This window comes from Chlamydotis macqueenii, chromosome 1, assembly GCF_036417535.1.
Source record: "Chlamydotis macqueenii isolate bChlMac1 chromosome 1, bChlMac1.mat, whole genome shotgun sequence".
NCBI lineage: Eukaryota > Metazoa > Chordata > Aves > Otidiformes > Otididae > Chlamydotis > Chlamydotis macqueenii.
In genome coordinates, this window is record NC_141556.1 from 79,340,759 (window position 1) to 79,366,569 (window position 25,811).

At 38.5% G+C, this 25,811-nt stretch overlaps 1 long non-coding RNA gene across 2 annotated transcripts in view; it reads left to right on the plus strand.

The window, feature by feature from the left end:
- The window catches only part of LOC147602156 (uncharacterized), a 53,274-nt gene extending 39,804 nt beyond the window's left edge, over nt 1-13,470 (plus strand). The window contains exons 6-7 of one of the 2 annotated variants that reach the window (XR_015260002.1): nt 5,369-5,454; nt 13,300-13,470. This is a non-coding gene — a long non-coding RNA (uncharacterized LOC147602156). The remainder of the gene's footprint in view (nt 1-5,368; nt 5,455-13,299) is intronic. The other variant, XR_015260001.1, reaches the window with a different exon arrangement.
- Nucleotides 13,471-25,811: the final 12,341 nt, after the last annotated feature.

A 25,811-nucleotide genomic window follows, 5' to 3' on the forward strand; every position in this document is an offset into this window, starting at 1 on the left:
GAGCAGTACTGTTATTCTGTTTTATGGACTGGAGACAAATGGCCATGGTTAGGTCCCTTGTATGTGTTGTATTACCAGCCAGGGGCTGGCGAAGAAGTGGCATTTTCTCAGGATGATCAAGCTGTGACTTGCTGCAAATCCCATCTGCCCTCTCTGCGTGCAGTGTTAGAGGCCCTTCCTGGAGCAAGTTCCTCGGGTGATTTATCTGCATGAGGCTGCGGTACAGGATCACTGGAAAGGCAGATGGGACACATGATAGCAGGCTTGGACTAGTTGCATTTGGCAGAGAACAGATCTACAGAGTATGATAGTCACTTTATGGGTCAGAATTTCTGTTTAAATAGTGTTCCTTGTGGATTTCGTCACCCAGTCTAGTGTAAATATCAGTCGTATTGTGCAGCTGTTGGATTTTCAGAATTGCTAGGTGTGCACTAGAGGCTGCAAAGGGTGTGTTTGTACGAATCATGAAACAAATAGAGGTATTTGCTTTTGTCTGTGTTCTTCGGCCTGCCAGTAATATATTTTTGCAGGCAGTGTAAATAAAGGTCTAATTTTGCTTCATCAGTTGACATTAGGATGATTTAAGCTAGACTTGAAAGCCTCATCAATATCCTGGGTAACAAAAATTAATCATGAAGTAAGAATAGTAAAATTTGTCCTCTGCTTGAAAAAGGAAGATGTAGGGTAACCCAAACCTCCCATTTACTTTCCCTCTGACCCCGTTTCTTTTTTGTCTCTCTCAGCAAAAACAAAAAGAAGGCTCTGGACCCTGTGAGAGCATTAGGAAACCTGAAAAAAAAATTATATGGCATAACCACTTACTTGACCCAACTGTGGTCAATATGGTTCAACTGTATGAAATTGCAAACTGCTCATGCTTTGTTATACTGAGTGAAGATCTGCTGCTGCGTCCTTTGAAGATGAAACTTGTCTTGGACTTCACTGGCAATGGAATCAGGCTTGCTGCAGATCCATGGTGTAGATTAGGTCATTTGCTTATATTTCAGTTACGATGTTTTTTCCAGTTTCTCTCCCACCGCTGTTCTGTTAAAGTAGTGCAGCTGGCTGGAGGGCTGTAGGCATTGAAAGGGCTGGGGCATTAAAAATAGAAGCTTTGGGTCCTTTTTCATAGTCAAACAAATTTTTATATCCCAAGTGCAGTATTTTATGCTGCCCAAGGAAAAGGATATTGTTTGCTGCACTTTAAAATAACACAAAAGCCATTCCAGTTCTCCTTGACGCCGGTGGCAAAATTCCACTTGCTTTCAATGGGAGTTTGCAAAAGACCCATGACTCTCTCAGAGTAGAAGCAAGCTGCGAGTACATAGTACCGTGTAAATGTAAAATGCATACATTCACTTCTGGTTTTAGTATAACTAATTCTTTGTTTATTTTCTTCAGAGAATATGGACGTGGTTGGTCACAGAAAATAGCTGTAACAGGGATCGCTCGGAGATCCCTGTTCCTGCAGACAGTTGAAGGGATGGCCCGCAAAACAAGAATTTGCTGTTTGTAGAAAAATAGCCTTATGGCTGCATAGGACGTTGCAGTCAGGACTCACTGTTAAAGCATTTGCCCTGCTTGTTCAGCAGAACATGAATGCAAAAGGGGAGCAATCGTGAACATTAGGAAGAAGCAGTCACATAATGTCTATTCTAGTTACCACCATGTCTTAAAATAGAAGGACGATGAAACTTTACAGATAGTGATATATGATTGCTATCAACTTGATGCCATATTATTTGCATGTTTCAGAGACAAACTGCTCTGATTTTGGAGGAAGAGTCCCATAAACCTGTTACTCAAGCACTTCAGTGTCATCCCGAGAAAGACAAGTGTGTGACTGCATTCCTACCTGCTAGTGTTTTGTTTGAGTTTGTATTAGAACATAGGGAAGAAAGAATCACCTTATTTTCCTGGATATTTCCTTCAATTTGAAAGGTGAAGTGTCAGCTACTGTTTGAATGTGTGATAATCAACAATAAATCTCTAAATATTTGAATTAATAAACTGAAGTATTCTGAATAAGTCTTGTGCAAAGCAGAAACTGAAATGTAAGAACTTCAAGGAAGATGTCTCTTAAAAGTGAGTTTTCCCTTGAGCTTCCTTGCCACAAGGTAGCAGAAGTTTGGCCGCACCAGAGGCTGTTCTTTGTGCACCTACTGCTCACTGTGCCTGAGCAGTCGTGTACAGGGGAACCCAGCAGTGAACCTTCAGCATCACTGGGGCTTGTATGAAGTGAAAAGCAGGTAGATAAATGTGCCTTCTGGATACCCACATCAGCAGTGTAGCAGGAAAAAGAAATTTCTCATGTTCTCTCCATGTGAGATCGTCCTTAAAATTCCCCAGAACAATGAGGCTTCTCTGCAGCCGCGAAGAGCCCTAGGGCCTTGTCAGGCATTCTTGCGCTTCTCAGCTTATTCTGCTGCACCTTGATAGAGATAAGGCTAATTATTAGATCCTCAGCTTTAGAATCCCTGCAGTTACTCAGTGCATAGAGTCTTCTTTATCTATCCTTTTCCACTCCAGCCTTACAGTTTACTTTAGTGAGATTATGTACTTGCTGCTAATGGCAGAATTTGGCTACTGGGAAAGGACATGGTTTTGAACATCGTGGGATGTTACTGATGGCACTTCGGCCACAACAACCCCAGGCAGCGCTACAGGCTTGGGGCGGAGTGGCTGGAGGACTGTGTGGAGGAAACGGACCTGGGGGTACTGATTGATGCTCGGCTGAGCATGAGCCGACAGTGTGCCCGGGTGGCCAAGAAGGCCAACGGCATCCTGGCTTGCGTCAAAAACAGTGTTACTAGCAGGAACAGGGAGGTAATTGTCCCCCTGTACTCGGCACTGGTGAGGCCGCACCTCTAGTACTGTGTTCAGTTTTGGGCCCCTCACTGCAAGAAAGACATTGAGGCCCTGGAACGCGTTCAGAGGAGGGCTACGAAGCTGGTGAGGGGTCTGGAGCACAAGTCTTATGAGGAGCGGCTGAGGGAGCTGGGATTGTTCAGTCTGGAGAAGAGGAGGCTCAGGGGAGACCTTATAGCTCTCTATAACTTCCTGAAGGGAGGTTGTAGTGAGCTAGGGGTCGGCCTTTTCTCTCGTGTAGACAGTGACAGAACTAGAGGCAATGGTTTCAAGCTGCGCCAGGGGAGATTCAGGCTGGACATTAGGAAATATTACTTCTCGGAAAGGGTAGTCAGGCACTGGAATGCACTGCCCAGGAAGGTGGTGAAGTCACCGACCATGGGGGTGTTCAAGAAACGTTTGGATGTTGTGTTGAGGGATATGATTTAGCTGAGAAGTATTGGTGATGGTTGGACTCGATGATCTTTTAGGTCTTTTCCAATCTTGATAATAATTCTGTGATTCTGTAATTCTGTGATGTGTAAATCTTCTAATCTCTTCCAAATAGTGGCCACTCCATTACTTCCCACAATATACCTTGCCTTAAGAGTAGAAGATAATTAGTAGGTTTTGGTAGTCAGCTTCAGGAATCTTCAAAGGGACCCAAAATCTTCAGAAATTACTGTTAGGGAAGATTGTGTCTTCTAAAATCACATTGTCCCAAGTTTTGAAAATTTCAGGCTTGTATCAATATTCATGAGATATTCAAGCTCAGCGATATTTAATGAAAGAATACCTTTATGGAAAGTACTTTACATGCACAGTAGATGCATTTCAGAACTCATATGAAATGTTTGCATAGATTCTGCTGTTACAAGAGAGGCAAGGCTTTGCGAACAGCAGCATTTGAAACTGGGAACTAACGTGTCAGTCTTCTGCTACTGGAACTGGATTTGAATTAGACCTGTATGCTGCTGTGTGGCCTTTGACTGCGTAACACATCAGTCTGCTGTGTGCTGTAATCGATACCGAATGATAAGGAGAGGTAGAGACCTGAAGAGTAAGGGGGTAGCGGAGCCTGGGACTTGGGCCTATTGTGGTAGTGTCTGGTTGGTAGAGCTGCTTATCTTCAATGACCACTAACTTTCATCCAGATGTTTTTTGAAAGTAGGAGATACTCAGTATTTAGAAGTAATTACAATGCAATCACTTGCAGTAGATATGAGAGTAAGGAGTGTTAAAACTCAGATCATATGCATTGTTATTTTTTAAGATAAATGTGAACCTTAAATAGAGACAGCACATTAACAATAACAACTGATGTAGGTAAATTGACACAAGCAGGCTAGAAACAATTATCATACGCACGTGATGACGGGACTAGCCAGGTAACCTCCAGCGAGAGAGTGTTTCAGTCCTACACCAGATATGTCTGCTGTGCACTCCGTAGCACAGGCTAGCAGGATTTGGAAGAGGCAGTGAGAAGGAGAATGCATCTTATCTGATGTTTAGAATTTTATTTTGAGGAGGCGTATCCAAGTTTCTTCAGCCGGAGAAAGGCTCTCAGTGGCCCGAGGTCTAAGGGTATTAGAGGGGAAGGCATGTTTTTGTTTGGGTTTTTGAAATATAAGACGAGTCAAAGAAAATACAGAAGAAGAACTGAGGTATACTTTGGACATTCTGTAACATTTTCATTCTCATCCAGATCTATGTGAAGTTGCAATATTTGTGCATGTGTGTTGATTTATCTTAATGATAATGTCAGTGAATTGACTCTTTCACAAAAACAGAACAAACGTTTTCTTTCTTCACTGACCTGCAGTGAAAAAGCTTTTCTGGTGTTTATTCTGATGAATTTAAAAGTATTTCACAGAGATTTTTACATGTGCAACAACCAAATATTCTGCTTGTATGAACTGGCACAGCATCACTCTACTTGATGCAATTTATAAACTTATGCCAGTTTATATGGCAGATGATTTGACCTCAGTGTGCAACAAATTATTTGTTTCTCATTCGCTCGGTTCCTGAGTAACCGATAGAGGAAAAGTTTTCATTAGGTTTTGAGTGTAGTTTTGCTGTATACTCTGGGTGAGTAGTCCCAAGCCAGTGAGGTGTCAGTGTATCATAACAGAGTTGTTGCACTCAGACTAATATGCTTTTCTGATCCAACTGAAGAAGGGGAGAAGGAGAGGGATTGACAAAGAAGCCACTAAATCCAGCAAAGTGTCAAGTACTGCCAATAGTCTTGAGCGCAGCTCAGTTCAAAAAGTTCAAAACCACTGCTTAAAGGAACAGCGCAAATATTTTCCGTCCTTTTCTGTGAAATGACGTGGTTTGTTTACTGTTTCTTGTTTATCTGCTCTGCATGATATGTCACATTAATCAGTAAAACAGACTGTAGAGAGTAACAGTACTTAAATGTTTGTTTTACGATGCTTTGGCTTTTGCTGTGTTTATTCTGCATTTTCAGACTAAATTCATACTCAGATAGCTTTTTTTTTTTTTTCTTCTGTTACAGTGTATCTGTCTCAGACTGCCCCTAAAAAGATGAAGTAGTCATCTGGCAAAATGAAGACATTCAAGACTAATCTTCAAGCTGTTCAGGTATTTGTGTTTTTGTTATATATACCAGTAACTGCTGCACGGTGTGGTGGGTATTCTGCAGTTTACGTGCTTGAAGGAAGATGATCTTGTTAGCTCTTGTAAGATTGTGATAAAAAGACATAAAATAAATGCAAAAGTCACAAGAAGGATTAAAGCTGTTTAGTCAAAATGCCACCACGCAACTTAAAGATGAAGCTAGGGTTGAAGAGGTAGTGTGTCCGAATTGCAGTTCAAAGTTCAACACACATTAATGCTTCTGGATGTTCCATCCCAGCTGTTAGCTAAGTCAGATTTTACCATCTGTTACTACTCAGAGCATTGATGGCCATCTGAGGAATGGTGGAGAAAACAGATTCTCTGGAACCACTGGAGCAAAGTGAACGGCCTGTCCTCCACTAATGGGCTAAGGCACACTATGAAACGCCCACTGACCTCAGGGATTAGATCCTGGGAACTATGTAAGCCCTAGGTTATGCTTACAGTGAGGATGAAACTCATTTTGATTCCTAGAGATGACAGAAGGTCCTGTGTACTTCTTGCCAGCCCTCAAGGATTTCAGTGAGATTTAAATAGTGTATATGTCCTGTATACAGTTGAAAGGAAATAAGGCATTTGCAGTTCTTCCCAGTGCAGAAATGGGACTTTCTAGTCGGATGGCAAGGGCAATCTAGAAGGTTGTAAATTTCTAGATTACAGGAAAATACATTTTTGTTTTACGAGTACATACAGGGAAAAGTAGTACAAGTCTGGTGTAGTCCATGTTATGCATGTCTGAAGCAAGGAGAACAATTGTGTGATTACTTTTCAGAGCACTTTATGAGCAGGTGATGACAGACATGCTATAGATATGCAAACTAATAAGTTAATAGCAACAAGTAATTACATACATTTTTGTATTTGATAATAGTGTGGAGATATTGACTGTACCCAGCTAGGTCCCTTTCCAGCTGATTAATTCACTGAGGCAAATGGGATTGCTAACAGGCGTAAAGGTAAGAGTTGTGTTTGCAGAAGTCATCAATACAAAGTGTATTCAGAGAAAACATTTTACTTGTATAGTCATTACAATCTTACATTATCTCATTACAGTCACTAAATTATTATAATTAATGTTGCAAACTGTTGTTTATAATTACATATTTTAAACAAAACCACAAAAGCAGAGATACTTCCTAAGGGTATATATTTAACAGTTATGTCACTAATATGTAAAAAATCACTCTTGTTAAGTGTTATACCATATGTGACAGTCTGAAAAGCAAATATCAGTAAACAGCAAAGTCACTCAATGGTTTTTTAATTCCTGAACTACACACTGTATAATCTTCCAGGTATTTATTCAAGTTCGTGTTTTATTATGTGTGCATTCCCGTGGTTTTGGCAGTGTGTTCATAGGCAGCATTGATGCACTTTTTTTGAATTTTGCTACCAAACTGCTTCTTTGGCTTCATGCAGTTTGCTTAATCTGAGTGAGCCTCAGATAACTCATATGCAAAATTGATATTAAATCACAGAGGACCAGGTTTTGCCACACGTAATACAGATGTAACACATGGGACCAGTGGGTGATGATGTAGCATTAGTAGTACTTCTCATTTCACTGTTTTGTCTTCACTGGCTGTTTTTTTGTGACATTGATCCTCCAATGCAAGTAGTTGCTAGCAGCAGCATGGCAAAATGTAATGTCAGTGCTGAAAACTCTTGTTTTCTTAAAGGTGTTTTTGAACACTGAGTGAGAGGATTGGCTTTCAGAAACATCCTCAGTCTCTCTTTGGAGCTACAGATTTCTCTGTAGGAACAGGAAATTGCCATCAGAGCCTCCCAATGTAGATTTAGGAAGGGTTTCTCTTCAACTTTGAAGAGTGATACTATTTTCCTGTAATAAGATTAATTGTATCTAAATAATTTTAACTTCTAAACCTTTTGAAAATAAGTACACTTGAGATTTAAAAGTGTTTATCTACTCAGTTATGCAGTTCCTTCAGAAGAGTTAACACTCTAAGACAGAAAAAATGAGCCTTACACAAATTTCATGGACAATAGATAGGAAGAATAGTGCCTGAGAACATTATGTAACCTGAAATTAAGCCCTAATTCTGTACCCAAAGATGGTGGTCAAATCAAACATCTAGTAATTTAGATGTGAATTACCGACCTTACTTAATGTTTTAAAAACTCTTAGTTATGGGGAAAATAGGCTTAACTTCAAATTTTGGCCTGTGATCATCCCAGTGCTTCTAATTCCCTCAAAATAAGAAAAATCTAAAAGTCAGATTTCCCTCTCAGAAATTTGCAACTATATATGATTTGAATAACTGTAAGTAATGAGCTACTTCAGAAAGGAAGATTTTTTTTTTCCTTCTTTGGGGAAAAAAATTACACTTAATACTCGTTACAAACCTTTCATGTTTCTAAGACTACCTCGATACACTATTTTCTAAATAAATTGCAATTATAACAAAGCTACTTACAAGTGTTGCTGTATTCAAGATATGTAGATTTTAATTCATTTTGGTTTTCACAGAAAGAGTACTTCTATTTCACAAATTTTCTGTAATTTTGGGACCTGAAAAACTTAAAATCAGTATATTATCACAGTATTTCTAGAAGACGATGACATTTTAAAAGGAACTTTTCCATATTGGAAAACTTTGCAAAACTCTCAAATCCCTAGTCCTTCCCATTCCAAAACACTCTGCATTGAGGACAGGAAGAATTAGTATCAAAATACTAATGGAGAATGTGATATGGGATTATTCTAGTTAATTGTGTTAACCACTTCTTTCATTCCTGTTTGCTGCATCTTGTAACCAAGGCAGTGGTTTCAGAAAGTGCAGGAGCATTGGTTACTTTTTTTGAACATTGATTCTGTGTTGCATGGTGACAGTGATGCCTGGCTGCTGTTAAGTTGATGGTGATGTTTGGATGCCTTTGTTTCAAAATGACAGCTTTACATCTATTATACAGCCCAGGCATGAGCAGTTCCTACTGCAAAATGACTAGGTAGCAGTGGTTAGTTTAATGTCAGCTGTAAAATCTACATGCAATGGAGACACTGGGGAGGAAGAAAATAAAAAAATTAAGAAATTATGATGATTTAGTTGACAGCCTTCGTGTTGGAAGTTCCTGAACTTGTGACCTGAAAGTTTGTTTTCCTTGATAATGTTCAAAAACAGGAATTGATTTTTTTTTTTTCTTCCTTTTTCCGTTTTTTTTTTTTTTTTTTTTTTTTTTTTCCCCTGGAGGCACAGCATTCATTGGACCTAAGTAACAGATATTGAACAGTAATGTGGGGAGGGAAGAAGGTTTCAGATATGAATTAAGCCTGAGTTACAGTGACTCATAACTGACAACAAAACACCCAAGAAGAGACCTGAGACAGGATGAGATGAAATGAGACAAGCCATGAAAGAAGGGGCAGATTTATGAGTTATCGGCCTACAGATGGAATGTGAAGATACATGAGTGGAGAATGAGATCATCACGAAGAAGCATGCTAAGGGAGAAGGAAGGAGTTCATAGGAGAGATCCCAGTAGCCTCTTGCAGATAGTGGGAGGGTTCATTTAAGCCACAGGAAAGTTAGTATTGAAAATGATATACAGATGGGTTAGATCCCAAAGCTCAGAGGGGCTTGATTTTTCTCTCACTACACTTGAGAAACCAAAGAAACCATGGTTAGGATGACCCTGTGCCTCCAACAGTATGTGGGGACCATGCACCTTGATGGTAATCCCATCTAGCTAAAACTGCATAAACATGCTTTCAATTTTGATAATGCAAGGCAATTTTCAGCATTTTAAGGAAGCTGCTGCTTTGCTTAGAATAAAGACAGGAGGCAAAATTCTAGCCTTCAATCTAAACAATACAGTGGTTTTCTTAAAACGTTAAAATTTGCCTTTCATTCCTGAAACTGAAAGCATGTTTCCAAGTAACTACGTCCTTTGTGCTACACTGGAGCCAGAGCATTTCTTATGGATTATAAGTGGTGGAATTGATTGCCAAGTCTATTTGAATGAAATTTCAGTTGGCACAATTATAATCCATTTCAAGATTCAGCATCTTAAAATTTCCACCTAAAAGATGAAAATAAATACTTGGCTGCTCACGCAGTATTAAATGGCAGATACAGATCTTTGAAGTTTCTATATTACTTTAGTCCCGTCCCCCGCCCCTTATCTAATTTTGTTCTTGTATCCTGTGAGGAGTGATTAGGAGAATCTGTTCAGAGAAGTGCACAGAAGTCTGTTATTTAGCTGAAGCTACAGAATCAGTTGGCAGTCTCATGAGAAAAGCTTTTCTGATGGAATTTCTTCTTACATCTGATTCTGATAGGAATAGGTGGGAACTGGGAAGAGGCAAGAGTTTTTTTCTCACAGATTCAATCGTTTTTGCTCTGTTTCTTAGATAAGAATACTAGGGGACATCTGTGCTGCTGGTCAAATTGAATGAAAAGTCATTAAACTTAGTAACTGATGGGTAGAACTTGAGGTAATCAATAAAGCAATTTTGATTTTGTTGAATGTCATTAACTTTTTGTTTGAAATTTAGTTTTGAATGTAAAAATTAATTACATTAAAAACCATGAAACATCTATTATTCTAAAACTATATCTGGAGCTATTTAGTTTTGGATGGAACTGAAAAAAAATGGATAGGTTTTTTCCTTAAAACAGGAAAACTGAAAAATACTGAAACACTTTTGCTCAATGTGAGCCAGTAGGCTGAAACAGGATTTTGTTAAGCCTCAGTCTGTAATACTTTGCATTTTGTTTTAACTGTTGCTGATCATTCACTCGACAGCAGTGTTCAAGGGGTAGGAGTTCCCTTTAGGAAGGCCTGGAACATCTGAGCCTAAGAATGAGCATGTGAGCTGGGTCCCAGGACTCATCCAGCAGCGGGTGGATTGTCCAGCCGCTCGGACTGTCACCTGTCCTCAGCACTGGCCAAAACCAAATGCCTAAGGAAGTCTGTAAGAACAAGGAAATTGTATATCAGATTTCTACTAAGTAATCCCTTGGTGTTCAGCCATCTCAGAGATGTATGCAGCCAGACATAGTTTCTTTCTATTTCATAACCACAGTGGATTTCTGTTCTGTAAACTCGCACGATCTCCCTCTGAGCCCTGCAACCTCCGGGCATCCATGTTACTCTGTTGCAAGGAGTCCCACAGCTTAACACGTGTATTATGAAGAGCCCCTTCCTTTTTGTTTGTTTTGAAACTACCTCCTGCTAGTTCAAGATGGAAGGATGCTTTATGGAATCTGACAGCAAAGCCAGTAAAGGATTATTGAGATTATATTTTTGAAATGTGTTTTATTTTTAGGAGTTAGATAAGTGTGGTAGTTAAGTAACCCAGGACAGGGTAGCCTTGTAAATGAAATAACTACTAACCTAAAAAGTCTGTACTTCAAGACAAATTATGTCCTAGCAGCTGTATCAATTATAAGCATGGGAATATTTGGTAACAGCAAAAAAACTCATGATAGGTTCCAGTTAAAGAAAACATTTGAGCACATGTTTGACTCCACTGCCATGTTTCAGACTAAGTATATGCTCGGGTACTTTGCTGAGTCTGGAAGTTATTCCTGAGGTGCCTCTCTGTTTCTAAAATCTAATACTTCTGGAACAGGTTGGGTATTTTGAAAAATATTTGCTTGATAAATACCATGTGCTTTTGACTTTGCTATCATTTGATTTGTGTTGGATAGCCTTCATTTTGTGTAGAGCACTGATCATAATTGGGATCTCACTGAGCTAAACGTGTTCGGCCATTTTCAGCTTTCCAGTGATAATGGCAGAGAAAAGCAGGAAGAAGAGAGGAAAAGTGGTGAGCAACCCTGGCAATTAAAGAAGATAGGAAAAACAGAAATCATCAATCTGTTAAATATTGAGACACCAGATCTCCTTAGAATGGGATAATAAATGCTTAAATACTACTTAAATAGACAAATACACAGTCACCCTTTTGTAGCATCTTCTGTTAAATAAAAAGAACTCTTTCCGGCGTTTGTAAAACACATTAAGAGCTTCAAATGGAAAGCAATGGAAAGAGCAAAGTATGAAAATTACAATTTAATCACCCAATTTTGCAGACTGCTAAGATTACTCCTGCAAAACCAAACGACCAGCCGAAAAAACATACAAAATCATGATACTGAGAGACTGATTTTAACTAAATCACCATAGTGTCTTGCTGCCTGTAGGAGTTTTTCTTTACTAGATTTCATTTTGAGAAGATTTCTTAATTCAAACAGACTTTGCACATTTTAGTCCACTGAAACTCAGCTGTCTTAAATGTCAAATCTTCTTTTTCACAAATTATTGTAGTAAATATAATGTATGATATTACATAACATAACAGTGGTATTCTTAAATGAGTCTTACAGTAGAGTTCCAGGTTAAAATTCAAGACAAGCTGTGTATAGTACAGTATTTGATCATGTATATCCTGAATGCCTTTTATGCAAAGATAAAGCTTGGGAGAAGACAAATACCTTTTTTTTTTTTTTTTTTTCCCTTTTCACTTCACATATTGGGGCACCGAAAGATGAGGGCCAGAATGTCAGAAATTGTGAAGTCCTGTTTTGACAGCAGAACAAAAGGCTGGGCTTCCAAAAATGCTGACCTCTATTGGCCCTGAGCTATTCCAATATCTGACCATAAGAGCTGGAGGAGGAACTAGATGGTGCTGAGCTTGCTTGAAAATCTGACATTAGTGGTGGGCTTTTAGCACTGGAAAATAGAGAAGGAAATAAACCTGAATGCTCAAGCTTAATCCAGTGTTTTAAACAAAACAAGTTTCTGGGTTTTGGTAAGTTTTTTTTTTAAGAGGCCAACAGTAAAGGGGAAAGAAACAGAAGGTATAAAAAGCCATCATAATGTTGGAGAGGAAGAGAGACAACAGGAGAGGAGGTGTAAGAAAATGCCATGGACAGTACATTGCTGGCAGAGAAAGATGGAACCCATCAAAAGAAATGTCAAAAGTAGCTTGAGATGCCAAAAGAGGTAAAAAATGGGAATCATTATTCCCACGATGTGTTCCTGTCGTGCAGAAGCCAGAAAGAAACTGTGAGGATCAATACATTCAGGAAATGATACTGCCCATCAAGACATCGTAAAAGGACACCATAAAACCCACCATTATGAGATAGTTGTGGGCTGGCAATGACCAGCTTTGCCGCATTAGGAAGATCACCAATAGCTGTATTTTTCAGATAAGGTAGGAGATCAGTTTATTTCTACATTGAATTGGCTGAATACTGTATATTCAAAATAAATGCATCCTAAGCACAAAATCTCAAATATAAACTTCTAAAATCAGTGACTTTATGCGTCTTCCAGAGAGCATATGTCTTGTGTATGCTCAAGGTTTGTACTGATACAGTAGAAGTATCTTAATGCAGAATACTTAAGTAATTTTGTCTGTTCATTTTCTTTCTTGAAGCTGTTTGCTGCATTTCAGACAGGTTAAAATGGAGTGTTTTTCTGACTCTTGGGACCGACATTCAGCTTTCCTATTATGTCTTATTAAAGGCCCTGTCAAATTTGAAAATCAGTAATGTTAAAATAAAAACAGTGTCTAGAGAGAGAGGCACAATATGCTGTAGTTTTTCAGGCTGTTAATAAGTGGAGTGGGAGGGAAGACAGGGTTCACTACAGGACTGAAGACTACTTTAGTCCCTTCTTTAACTGAAAAAAGGGAAAAAGGTGTTTATTTTTTAGAGAACAGCCTGTATTTGTGTGTACTCAAAACACTGATTGATTTGCTGACATTATTGACAGACATGGCATGCATTTCAAGTCCTTGAACAACAATTTGCAGTAATTCTGTTTTCCTTTGTGCAGATAATTAAGCCACACAACAGCTGTCTGGCAAACATCAGTGCTCTACTACCTGGTCCCAGGAGGGCAGAGGCAAGGCGGGAGTGATTTGACCAAGCAACTGCAGTTACTGGCAGAACTGGGGTGAGAATCAAATCTTACCAACGTCTTTATGATTAAGTGATGTATGTTAGAGCTGAGGAGGATGGACTCGTAGTGGTTATACTTAAACGACTCATACAGTGTGCTGTGCAAATGCAGAAGACAAAGCAATTTTATCTGTAGAGAAAAAAGATATAGCTGTGCTAAACACTCTACAAACACAGAATAAGAGGAATTGTCATCTTGGCACTGCTCAGTCTATCTAAAAGAGATGGAAGTTTCCTGTAAATTTCTTTTAAACCACAAAACAAGGTAAGGTCTGTCCCAGCTGAGCAAGATTTAAGCACGTCTCAATTTTCTTCTTGAATCAAGACCACATACTAGTTAAAGAGGAAGCCTTTCAGTGATAGGTGTACTTTAATGCCATTTCTCAAAATATGATGTACATTGCGTTATTTCACAGAATCCTTTAAGTTGAAGTACAAGCTTCCTAAAACCTCAGATGGTTTGTACAGTATCCTCCTTCTCTATAAATAAATAATATATGACCTTTGTAGTCTAGAAGCCTAGTAAAGACCCTGGCAGGACATCACACAACCTCTTAATATAACTTCCCAGCTATTTGTGGGACTCTGCCTCCGTGTCACTGAGAAAGAGTTGGAGGCTGACAGTTCGGATTTTGCATCCTCCTTCCGGAGGCCATTTCAGTCATACAGCCACTTATGTGTCTTACTGTGCATTTATAGCTTAAGGAGTCATTTGCAGTTGTAAATGGTCCTGGGCACGGTGGAGATGGACATAGAGTGCAGGCAAAGGTACAGCTCTGTTATTGCTTTAAGGTACTGAAATGAGATGTATGTTTACTAGGTTTCTGTTTCAGTAAAAACTATTAAAGTAATAAATGTGATTATGTGCAATTCAGTAAAGGTGCAATTTAGAATGTTAAAATATTTATATGAACTCTCAAATATTATCCTACGTAGGTGTTATATTAAAATTGCATACTAAAACAAAATAGAAATTTCACTTCCCTACTTAATGTCAGTTAGTTCATTTTGATTACTGAAAATATTTATAGTTTATTTCACAGTTTTCTGATTTCTCTCTGCTTAGATAAATAAACTTAAAAGTTCAATGAGTTTAAACTTAAAACCTTCGATACTTAAACTTCTTTCTGCTTTAGTAATTGAAAAAAAATGTTCATCCATGTTGCACTGTTCTGCATTAACATATTAATATTGGAAGAAAATGTGCATCTAAGTGTAGGAAGGCTTTTTTTTTTTTTTTGTTGAGTGTCAGGGCTCAAGATAAGATGTTTAGCCTGACAGTAAGAAGTGAGCAAACCTGAGCATCTTACCACATGTGCTCATTGATTAGCTTTTGTGTAAAGGAGTGATTTTCAGGCTTTACAGGACTGCTAAACAAATTCCAAAAGAAAGGTGGATATTTAGATCCTTTTGGGTCTTTAGAAAGATCGTGTTTCTGTCCAGTGTGTATGAACGTGCTTTCTGAGCCACTCGCCGTAGAGTTCATGTTTGTGTCCTTCTTGGGCCACCCAGCACCGGTTGTGAGCTGTAGGTCTCACGCCTCCCAGCTTTTTAAGCTGAGTGCTGGTAATCTGCAGCCTCTGAGAGAGGCAGAAGCAAAGAGGATGTGGTTTTCTAGGCTCTTACATACAGACCAGCATGTAGGCCACCATAGCTGGCTTTTCTTGCTGATGGAAGTGGAAACTGGATTTGAGCGACAGGTACACTCATTGCAAGAGTGTTTGTTTTCCTCTTAACTAGGCTTCGGTGGTGTTTTGTTGACTGGTCAGCGTAGGCTTCTCTCAGATGTGGAGAACCCCTCACATGTGTGATTTTAGTCATATGCCTAACCTTCTCAGGTCATTCATGTGTTGTGTTACTGGTGAAAAGTGCAAAGAGCATTGAATTTTGTCACATGCATTCTTCTTGTTCAGGGCAGGAGTACAATTCAGAAGCAGAGATGAGAACACAAGTTCTATGTGCATTGCACTACTCCAGTGACACTTGCTGACATAATATTCGTTAGAGTTTTTGTGGTAAAGCATCCATTTAGTTCAGTGTAGGATTCTGGAAAATCCAGCAATATTTCAGGGGAAAGCAGTGTATACCACTAGCTAGTAAAAACCAAATACGGTGATCTTGTTGTAAACTGAGTTTTTCTAGATTTTAGGCAGAATTTGTGTTTTTTAAGGTTATGCTTGCGTTAGTGGTACACATCCGGTGGTGCATCATTTAGTTTACATATTTCATCTACATCCTTGGAGCTAAATACAGGTCTTTTAGTATCTATTAAGTGTCTACTTCAAGGATATTTTTATCAATGATTAAACAAAGAAAATGGAAATTAAAGTCTTCCTTTTAGACTTTGCAGTTCTTCCATTGTTTTGCTGTTGAATTAATGAATGCTCAGTGCAAAACTGCAGCTGAAAAATTAGATACCAACGAAAGGGAAACTTAAATACGTTTTATAGATAGATAGTTTTTCTTGCTTCCTTGTGATTACCCAAACACTATATTTTTGAGAGAGTGAGAGAAAGTTCTAAGGGCAAGTGTGTGAACCAGGACAGAGGCTTGGGTTAGTCACCGGTCTTCACACAAATTGACTTCTCTTGCCTTTCCTCCTTCCCCGCTGCTGGAGCTAAAAATGGTTTGCAGCATTTTAGAGTCCCAGAGCTTGTGGCCTCAGTTAGGTGGGTATATTCTGTGAGAATTAATTGTTCTGGTGGAATTCAGAGTTGATAAATGCTACTATTATTTTACAATTATATATTAAATGTTACCTGTATTACCCTCTCAGGACAACACACTGCACTTCCAGGGAAGAAACATTTAACATGACATGAAGAAAATGAGAACATATTTAAATGTAATGTCTCCAGGATAGTCTAGGGAGAGATTAAACTGGAATTCAGCTGAAGTCTTTTGTAGGCACATGCAGTAGTGAAGAATTAACAAAATGGGAGAGCTAAAGGGATATGCTTAGCTTGCCATTTTTCCTCCAGCTGGTAAAATTTGGTATATCATTTCTAATATAACATCGTTTGAGTATTGTGCCCTGTTTTGGTCTGCTTTTAGTTTCTTTGACAAAGCAATTCCAAGGCTTCTTTTATTTTCCTGCTGTTGTTGGACAAGGTTTTTTTGAGCAATGTCTAACTGGTTGACTTATGATAGGAAAAAGTGCTGTGAAATACAGTATATAACTAAACAAAACCAGAAAGTCTTTTTATGTGTTTGTTCCCTGCTAACTTCTTTCTGTGGTGATAATCTCAGTGATTATTTATAACTGTATGAAAACAGTGTCTATCTGCATGAATACCGAGAAGACACACCTGATTTTATTGTGCATATAAAGAAAGGGAACTACATGAAATATTTTTCATTCCTCTTGTTAATTCTTTATTGAAATCCATTGAGCATTGTTATGCTTTTGCTGGTAATGCACAGACAAAAGAGTAGACTGTCAGCTAAAGACAATTCCTTAATTCATATTTCAGAGGATAAAAACGTAGAGCATACTACTTTATGGATGTATATGTGCACAGATAAATGTACATTGGTTATAATGGATAGTAACACAGTAAAACTCTGGATAGAGTGAAGCAGAAAGAAATCCCTGGTGGCATTGCAATATGGAGATTGTGGTTACCGTTAGAGAAAACCTGTTTAATCTGTTAAATTAGCACTTGTTTGTAGGCAGACAAAATACGATATAAATGCTGGTGCTGCCTTTTCTCAGGGAGGCAAGAAGTTCTGGTACTTAATGTGCTGTAGGACACACATGGCATGTGAAGGAGATAACCAGAACATTGCTGGCTTTGAGAGTTTGGAGCAAAGGCCAAGCATTTTATGTGCAAAGAATCAGGCTCATATTGGATTCTCAGTACTGGCAGCATAAAACTGTAATTTCCTTACAGAAGCAGAGCAGTTTGAAGTGATCGGTTTGATGGTGAAAGCCGAGTATTGATTTTATTTTTAATTTATAATTTAGAAAGTTGTCACTATTTTTTTTATATTTTATAAATATTATTTATTATTTAAAATAATAGAATAATGTTTGCAGTACAGATTTACACAAATACATCTATGTACGTTGTAGGAAAAAATTATGAAGAAAAGAAAATATATTGTATTTTGATCTGTTCAATTTGACGCTGTATATGTAAGAAAGCAGTCTATTCTTGGGAGCCTAATTTGTACTGATGATCATAAAAATAATTTTGGGGAGGGAAAGAATGTATCCAAAGTGGTTTCTGGAAAATGTCATTAGCAAGTCTAAATACTACTCCTCCCTTGAAAATAAAATCACAGTAAAGCACCCTGCAGAGAGTTTTGCTCTTTGTAGCCAGACCGTAACTGTTCATAGGGAACTGTCAAGAGTCCAGGCGAGGAATATACTAATCTCTCTCTGCATGGGGGCAAGCCTAGTTAGACATACACACATAACTTTGTATGATTCTTTAATTCATATGTGCATTTTTAGTGCAGTGCTTTGAGGAATAACAAATGTTGTGCCTATTCACTACCTACAGCAGCAGGTGCTTAATGAAAACTGTATCATGAATTATGCCAGAGAACTCAGCTTCCTGGTTTACTCCCTTTGACTTGAAGGACACAACCAGGCTAATTGTATATGGTTTTAATACATTTTAAGCTGTAGAAGAACATTTTTTTTCCTTGTATTTTGGTGAATAATTACAGCAGCTGCTATTAAGAGTATTTATTAATACTACTTTATGTCTTTAGAAATGCAGAAATACAAGAGAAGTTCTGTTTTCTTGCTGTAGTGTTATTTAACCTTCTTCAAGATAACAAGCATCATCAAAACTTCTTAATGAGCTATAACTTGGAAAAGGTGAAAAAATATGTGAATAATACAGCAACTGCTGCTGGCTGATGATATGTTAAAAAGCTGATACTTCCTTACCAAAATGGTAGGCACATCACTACTTGAAATTAGTAAGTTGTGAAGTTTTAAAAGCAGTAAAACGTAAATCAGATTTCATCATGGGTGTGCTTTCCTTCTTAATTAAAAGATATTTTGGCAATGACATTTACAGGCTGTTTCACTGTTGGATATGCTGCTGCTTGTGTCAGCAGTAGATTATTTGTACTGCTGTCATGCAGGAAGAATGAGAAAATGTATTTCTGCATAACAGTCTGAAGAGGCATATATACAGAAGATGGTTAAAATTTCCGAGTGTAGATTTTGGTACCAGGTCTTCCTCAAAGCAAGATTTGTGGAAGACAACAGAAAAGACCGTAATTATAATGTGTCCTATTTAACAGGAGTGGTCCTAGTTTCCTGAAGTTAAAACTACCTTCTCAACAATTTTCTAACATAGGAAGATGGTGTATTTTTGGTTTTGGTACCAAGATGCTTGGAGTAATTACAAACATAGCAAACATTATTATCTCCATGATTGGATTTTGCAACTCAGTGATGTAATGATAAATGCACTGAACAGTTCTGGTAGAACCCTTGAACAGTCCTGAGGGGCAATTTGGGATTATTTCTAGATAACAAAGCATAGTGTAAAAGGTAGATGATTTTTTCCCACCCATTAGTTTCTCACATTCAGTGCAACAGGATTTCTTTGTTTCACATACTTTTATTGGATCTTAGGACAACTAAGAAAACAGTTGATGATGAAAACCAGAAGGTAAGTTACATAATTGTTGCAGAGATCATCACAATACTGTATTATCTCCATACAGGCTTGACGTTGCTGTGCAGTGGCAGAGACTCATTATTCTATTTTAAACTCATGTGGATTTTTTCTTGATTTTGGTAAAAATAATGATCAGGTTATTAATGTATAAAATTAAGGCCACAGAGCTTAATTATATTGATACTTTGGGTTGCTGCATTACATGCTCACCAGATTCAGCTGCAAAAACCTAAAGCTTTTAGCTTTTATTGAAGTATTCCAATCAATATGAAAGTGCATGAGACATGTTGTTCATAAATGCAAATGTGGCATTCTTTCATAAGGGAGAGTTTTTGAAATAGTCACAATGAAAATCTGAGAGTCAGAAATAGAAAATTTTCCAGTTTGTTTAAACAATGGTCATATTTTGAACAACATGCCACTGAAAACAGACCTAAAAAGAAAAAATTAAGTGAGCTTCATAGTTATTCCTGGATATCAGCTGAATTGTAAGTGTTATGAGGAAGAAGCTTTTGTAAATGAGACCTTATTTTAAAATCACCTTCACTTACATCCATCTTGTATGGAATCATTTGGCACTGGCTTCTGATGTGTTGGGATGTTGTCTTTGACAGCTCAGTGGGATTTTCAGATGTGTCAGTAGGGAAGTTGGACTTGTGTTCCTTGAGGCATGGAGAATAAAAGTAATTCTGAACAAAATTATTTTCTTTATTTCAGATTCACTGATAACATGCAAACCAGAGTCTGCTTACCATTGTCTATTCCAGATACGATGTCAAAGCAAACAAGGAAGACTTAGAAGTAGTCTTAACTCAAAAAAAAAGAAGTATTTTGGTAAGTCACCTAATGTGCATTAAGAAGTTGAGAAAGTGATCTTTCACTTGAACAGATTTTTTTTTTTCCTGCTCCTTTGTACTTAAAGCATACTTTTAAGAAACATTTCTAAAAACACAGTACGCTGATCACATTTTTTAAAGTGTTTATTCTTTCAGAAGGCTAGCAAATCAAAAATAGTACCTTCCTGCAAGGTATGCTTAGTTAGAATATCCTGCCACAGCCTAAATTTCTGGAAAACTTTGTAGTCCCTCAGCATTGCATTCTGGTTTTGGTCGAGTGTAACACAGTGCCCTTCCTCTCTGTGCAGCTTCCACATTCTTTCAGGGTTAATTATTTGCATGTTTCAGTTAGAACATCCTTCTTGATAAGCCTACATTCCCCCAGCACATCAGGAGGAATATTCTCATGTTCAGACTCCATTGAATAACATAATCTGATTGAGGAGTTTCTCATTGCCTTCCAAAATATGTATTGATTACAGCAGAATTTAAATAAAACAAGTCCCAAAACACACACCTAGTTCTTGTATGTTCAGTATCTAAATATACTTTACAGGCTTTTAATCTCCTTCCTGAACTCTTAAAAGCTTGGTTTTTAATGTGGTAACCATATGGCTTTAATACTATTAGCTCTTAAATTTACTGATGCTCTCATTCTAGCATGCACAGTTCTCTTATACCTCAAGGACTGCTTAGTTGTGCTAATATAGCTAACAGTATTGCTTGATTTTATTAAAGCCTACTAATGTGTTTAAATGAGATTGAGATGTCACACAGTTTTCCCTCACACCAGTAGCAGTCGGTTCTGATCTGTAGTTTTGCATACTTACATTAATGTATATTACAGAATATCTATGCAGATGATTGAAAGAAAAAGCTATGTAGCTCTTTCGTGTCACTGGAAAGTAGGGTGTGGGTATGGACCCTACTCAGGTCAGGCTGCACGGGAACACATAGATATCGTCTAAAGATAAAATGTGTGTATATCTACAAGACAATTTCTGAAGAGAAAATGATTTTGTATTGTCATGGGCTGTTGTCTCAATTTTATTAATGCCCCGAATTTGAGAATCCTGACTGAAACAAAAGATGGTTTCTTACTAGAGTGCCTGAGCATGAGATCGAGTGCACCCTTTCTGAAGCAAAATAACAGTAAGAATAGTTTGGATAAATTCTTCCATATTTTTCCACTCTGTAGAGCTTTTGTATCTACCCCCCCACCCTACACCCTCAGCTAAAAGGAGGGATTCCCAAAATCTTGGTGTATTTCTCATGGTACGCACATCAGGAAAAAGACATCTGAATCCAAATGCATTTCTCTTCTGCAAATCCAGAGCCTGGGACAGAATTGGAAACAGCTGTAACCTCTGCCTCGGTGAGGTATAATACAGCTATATTTCTGTAGGGATGCTATCCTAGCAAATAATCTGGGCAACTTCTGATCTAAGGTATTAGTATTTTATTATCATTATATTCTTCTGACGCCCACACATGAGCATTTACATTACCAGTGCATCAAAAAAGGTCATGATTGCTTAAATAAATAGCATTGGTATTTTGCAAATGAGCAATTAAGTTCTGAAAGAAGCCTCTTTTCATATAGCTACTGGCTTTGATCCTTCTTTGCATTATTTAACACCTAAGACTCTGGAGTGAATTCCTTTTGTCAGATGTGGAGTATAGCTTTGCTGTGGTAACATCTCGCGTGATCTCCTCGAGCAGGGACAGAGCAGACTGCAGGCTGATGGGTGTAGGTGCTGCGCTTCCCTATGATGGAATTGCCGTGGATGTCTTCACAGCCTCTCTGTTCGCATGCTCCCATCCTTTCCTGCCCCATTCCTTCACTGGTTTCCTTTGGTTCCTGGCACAGAAGTCTGTGATCTCAGTGCAATACGTGCCCTCTGCAGTAGCTGATTTCTGGCTTTTCCAAGGCTCTCAAAACATTTGCTACCTTCCCCACACCTCCTCATTCGTGTCTCCAAGTCAGAACACTGCCTGCACAAAACATGTGGCTTCACGTAGGTCCCATGCCGTAAGTCACCACAGTCAGGAGAGCGGTAATCCTAACCTCTGAAGCTGTAAAAGCCGATTGACAAGTGGTAATGTCCCTTTATATTGCAGTTTATCAGAAGGGATTCCAGGAGGCAAAAAGTTAAAAAAGCATTCCTGTGAAATTCAGAATTACATTCATTTTTTAAAAAAACATGAGTTAATGTTTTCTGTAAAGTTCATTTGTGACTACAGACTGAACAAGGAAGGAAACAAAACATTTGAGTTCTCTCTGTAAGGCAGCTACTTTCTCTGTGCCTTTTTCTTTCCTCTGTTTAATTCCCAATACCCTAGAGACACAGTTTCCTCCCTTAGCAGGGACTGTGACCTTAAAAATAGACAGCTCCAAAATAAACACAAAAAAAACCCCACTTCAATTGTTTCAAATACGTGGTTAGTAACCAAAACTGTGTCCATGCTAAAGCTGAAATTCATAGTTGTTTGGAGCTACGTCTCAGACTTTTGTTTCTCTGACAGTTAGCATGCAGTATTTTGTGTTCACACTGCATGCCTGCCCCTCTCTTCAAAGAAATTTGTTAAAACTTAGGATGCCATTTGAAAGTAATTTGTCACTACTTTTACCGCTCTTGCAAAATTTTTGGAGGGGACACTTTCACTTTGAACGAGGGTTAGGTGGGGCACCAAACCCCTAAGGAAGTGGTGATCCCAGACTGTTTTCGTGGCATTCTCCTGATGTGCTGGCAGACATCACAGCTGCCTGGGGCCAGCTGCAAGAGTTGATGATTGTCGAACAGAAGGCTTGTTCTGTCACTTCTGCATCTAGTTTTAAGTCTCCATTCTCTGATTCAACTGCATGAAGTGCGATGTGACCCAGCCTGGACCTCGCCTCTGCATTGTGGCCGTGGTATAACCCCATCTGTAGGCTGTCTCATTGCCACTGCTGCCACTCCTGGCTTCACTTCCATCCACAACTGGACCAGAGTTCACAGTTTATACAAAAGCTGTTTCCAGGAAAAGGACTTACCATCAAACAGATTTAATGTGGGGGGGGAGCCAAGCCCCAACCTGTTACATTAACAAAAGGCTTGCCTCTGTATGTTAAAGTGGTTGTTAACAGCTGTACTCGCATTTCATTGTGGAGTCTTTGGTTGTATATAACCAGTAAGGACAGAAGGACAGGTGAAAGGACATTCAAGTCTGCAAATTAAATCTCCTCTGACAAGGAAGTATTGCAGAGGAATATTTTCAGAATTTGGCCGGTGCCCTTACATGGAAATGTCTTCTGACTTTGCTTAGAAAGGTTTAAAACTGGTACAGACTCAAGAGTAACAGTCTGTTGGGTCTTCAGACGCATTTCAAACCCTTCTCCCACAAACAGACACCAAGTAGTGCCTGTGCAGACTGTCACAAAACACAAGTATGCCCCCTGCTTTTCAAGGGCTGAGTTCATCTTGCAGAAGGGAATTTTCTACCTCTTTCCTGCATGAATATGCCAGCTATATCTGTGTGGTGTAGGAAATATTTAGGCATTTGAGTATCTTCTTTTGAATATAGTCTAAAATTGTTCATTTATTAAAAAAAAAAAAGTGTTATAGTGTTCTGAAGTCTCAGAGTAGAACTATGAAACTTCATTGATTAGTGCAGGCAGCTCGGTCTTCAGGTGTACAGGAAAGAGGAACACCCAGAAAATGAGCAAGGGAAATAGCAAAAGAACATTTTGTGTACTTTTCCATCTAAGATGTTGCAGGGTTTGAGAAGGTTTTTTTAATCTATCATGTTAGCCTAATCCACAGGGAACTCATTTTGAAATTAAATATACCCAAGCATTTATGATTTACGAAGAGGGAAAAAATAAAAACCTTTAAAAATATATTGGTTTTGATCTATTTGTCGCTATGAAAATATTGACAAAAGGCAAAAGAATGGCCTTCATTTAGCTTATTATTGTAGACTTGCTTTAATGCTTTCTTATTAAGGGCAAACTCACTTATTAAGATGTGAGATTAACTCTTTCACAGTTGCAAAGGAGTGAAAGATGGAAACTTTGAACATAAAACTCCTGTAACAACTATTCTAAACTAGGTAATCTGTATGTGATTCCTGCTCAGGAATATGTAATGTGTCTGGGATGCTTTTAAATGTAAAAAAACATATATGAAATAGTTTGTGCAGAATTTATGCTTCAAAATATCTTGAAAAAGCAGCCTTCCATGTAAAATCAGGAACATGGTGTCAATTACACAGTTCTAAAAGTACTTCAGAAAATAAATACTTTATGGGGGAAAGAAAAGAACATAAAAATCTTATAAACTCTGAGTGTATGTGTGTCAAATAAGAATCTGTCTTCACTGACGTGTTAACTGTAAGCCCAACACAAGCGTTACTGGCACCTTAACTTCATTCACCCACAAAAACCTCTACTTTTGTGGAGTGGTGCTTTTCACTTGAGTCAGCTAGTCCTTTGGGAGCCTGTTTTGAAGAACAAGTGCTACTGATGTTTAAATTGGTAATGCAATAGAGAAGTGGCGAGAGACTTCAAACTTGAGTTAACACAGTGCATCAGCTGCTAATCCAGTCATGCTGTGCCGCTAATCAAATCATCCTGGTAGTCCAAGCGCTGTTTTTCAGTGTAGTCACTGTCGCACAAGTGAAAACTAGGCTGAAGCCATGCCAGAACTGCATCTTAGCAGGACGTACCCAAACTAGCTGCTGGCTGGCTGGTCTGGGTCCCAGGCGCTGTCTGGATGTGGCAGCACAAAAGATCAGCTTCTGAGGCAAATAAACCAGTCCTTTGCGAACACCCTGCTGCAGTGGCTGCGCTGCTGCTAATACTACCTGTACTCGTTAGTTTGAAGCCCCCTTAGGTAACTGAAAACTCATTAGGGTTGGCAGGAGAATGATTACCTAGCTCTGGGTTAGTAATGTGATGCCTAGTGTTGCAGAGGAGGCAAACCTGAAGTTTAAGCTGTCTGTTGTCACTTTACAGAGAGACAGATCTTACTTTTGCCAGGCCAGAATTCCTAAAAGAAATTGCTAATTTGAACTATTTATTCCGTTAAATTCCCACTGAATTAACATTAATAGTGAAACTAATTGTATTGTTATCACTGTTGTGTCTGAGGAAACCGGTTGGCCAGAATGTCATATGAACAGGAATGTCTGTTGGGATATTTAATTTCACCTCCCTTGACAATGTGTGATTGTTCTCTTTTGTACATTTTCTGTTAACTGTTAGTGGTCTGGATAACTTTGTGGAATAGGTAGAAGTTACTCCAGGCCAGCAGAAGGTATTCTGAAGAATGCCAACATGCAGAAGGAATTTAGAGAGTTAGCATTTCACTCCAGTGAATCAAGATGTTCACATTTTCCTTCCCAGAATTTCGCACCAGGCTCTAGGTCAATACGCTTCCATGTCTCTGTAATGACGAGTAAACTTTAGGATTGCTACTTACACTGCAAGGGCCTGATCCTGCAGAGACATACCTCCTTTGGGCCATCTGTGTAGTCTTGTTTGAAGACTGCTTGCTCAGATGTACAGGATCTGCTCTCCCTTGGCATTTCATGAGCCTTTCATCACTACCTCACATGAGATTTTAACTGATGCCATGGTCTCAGTAGGTATAGAGCTCTCAGCATTTAAGACTACATGTTCACAATGCATTGCTTTGTGCATTATGTTCTGCTTATTTTATATGAGTCCAATTAAGAGACACAGCTTTTGATCGGTTTGCCATGGGGACGCAGAAGGAAGTTATGGATGTAGGAGGTATTGGTAATAAAGCTTATAATAAGCAGTAAGCTTGTGCTTGGAGTTGTGGACCAGAAATACCACTTCCATGCAAAATTCATTCAGTCTGCAGGATTCTTCTTATTTTTTCCTTAGCTTCTTTTTG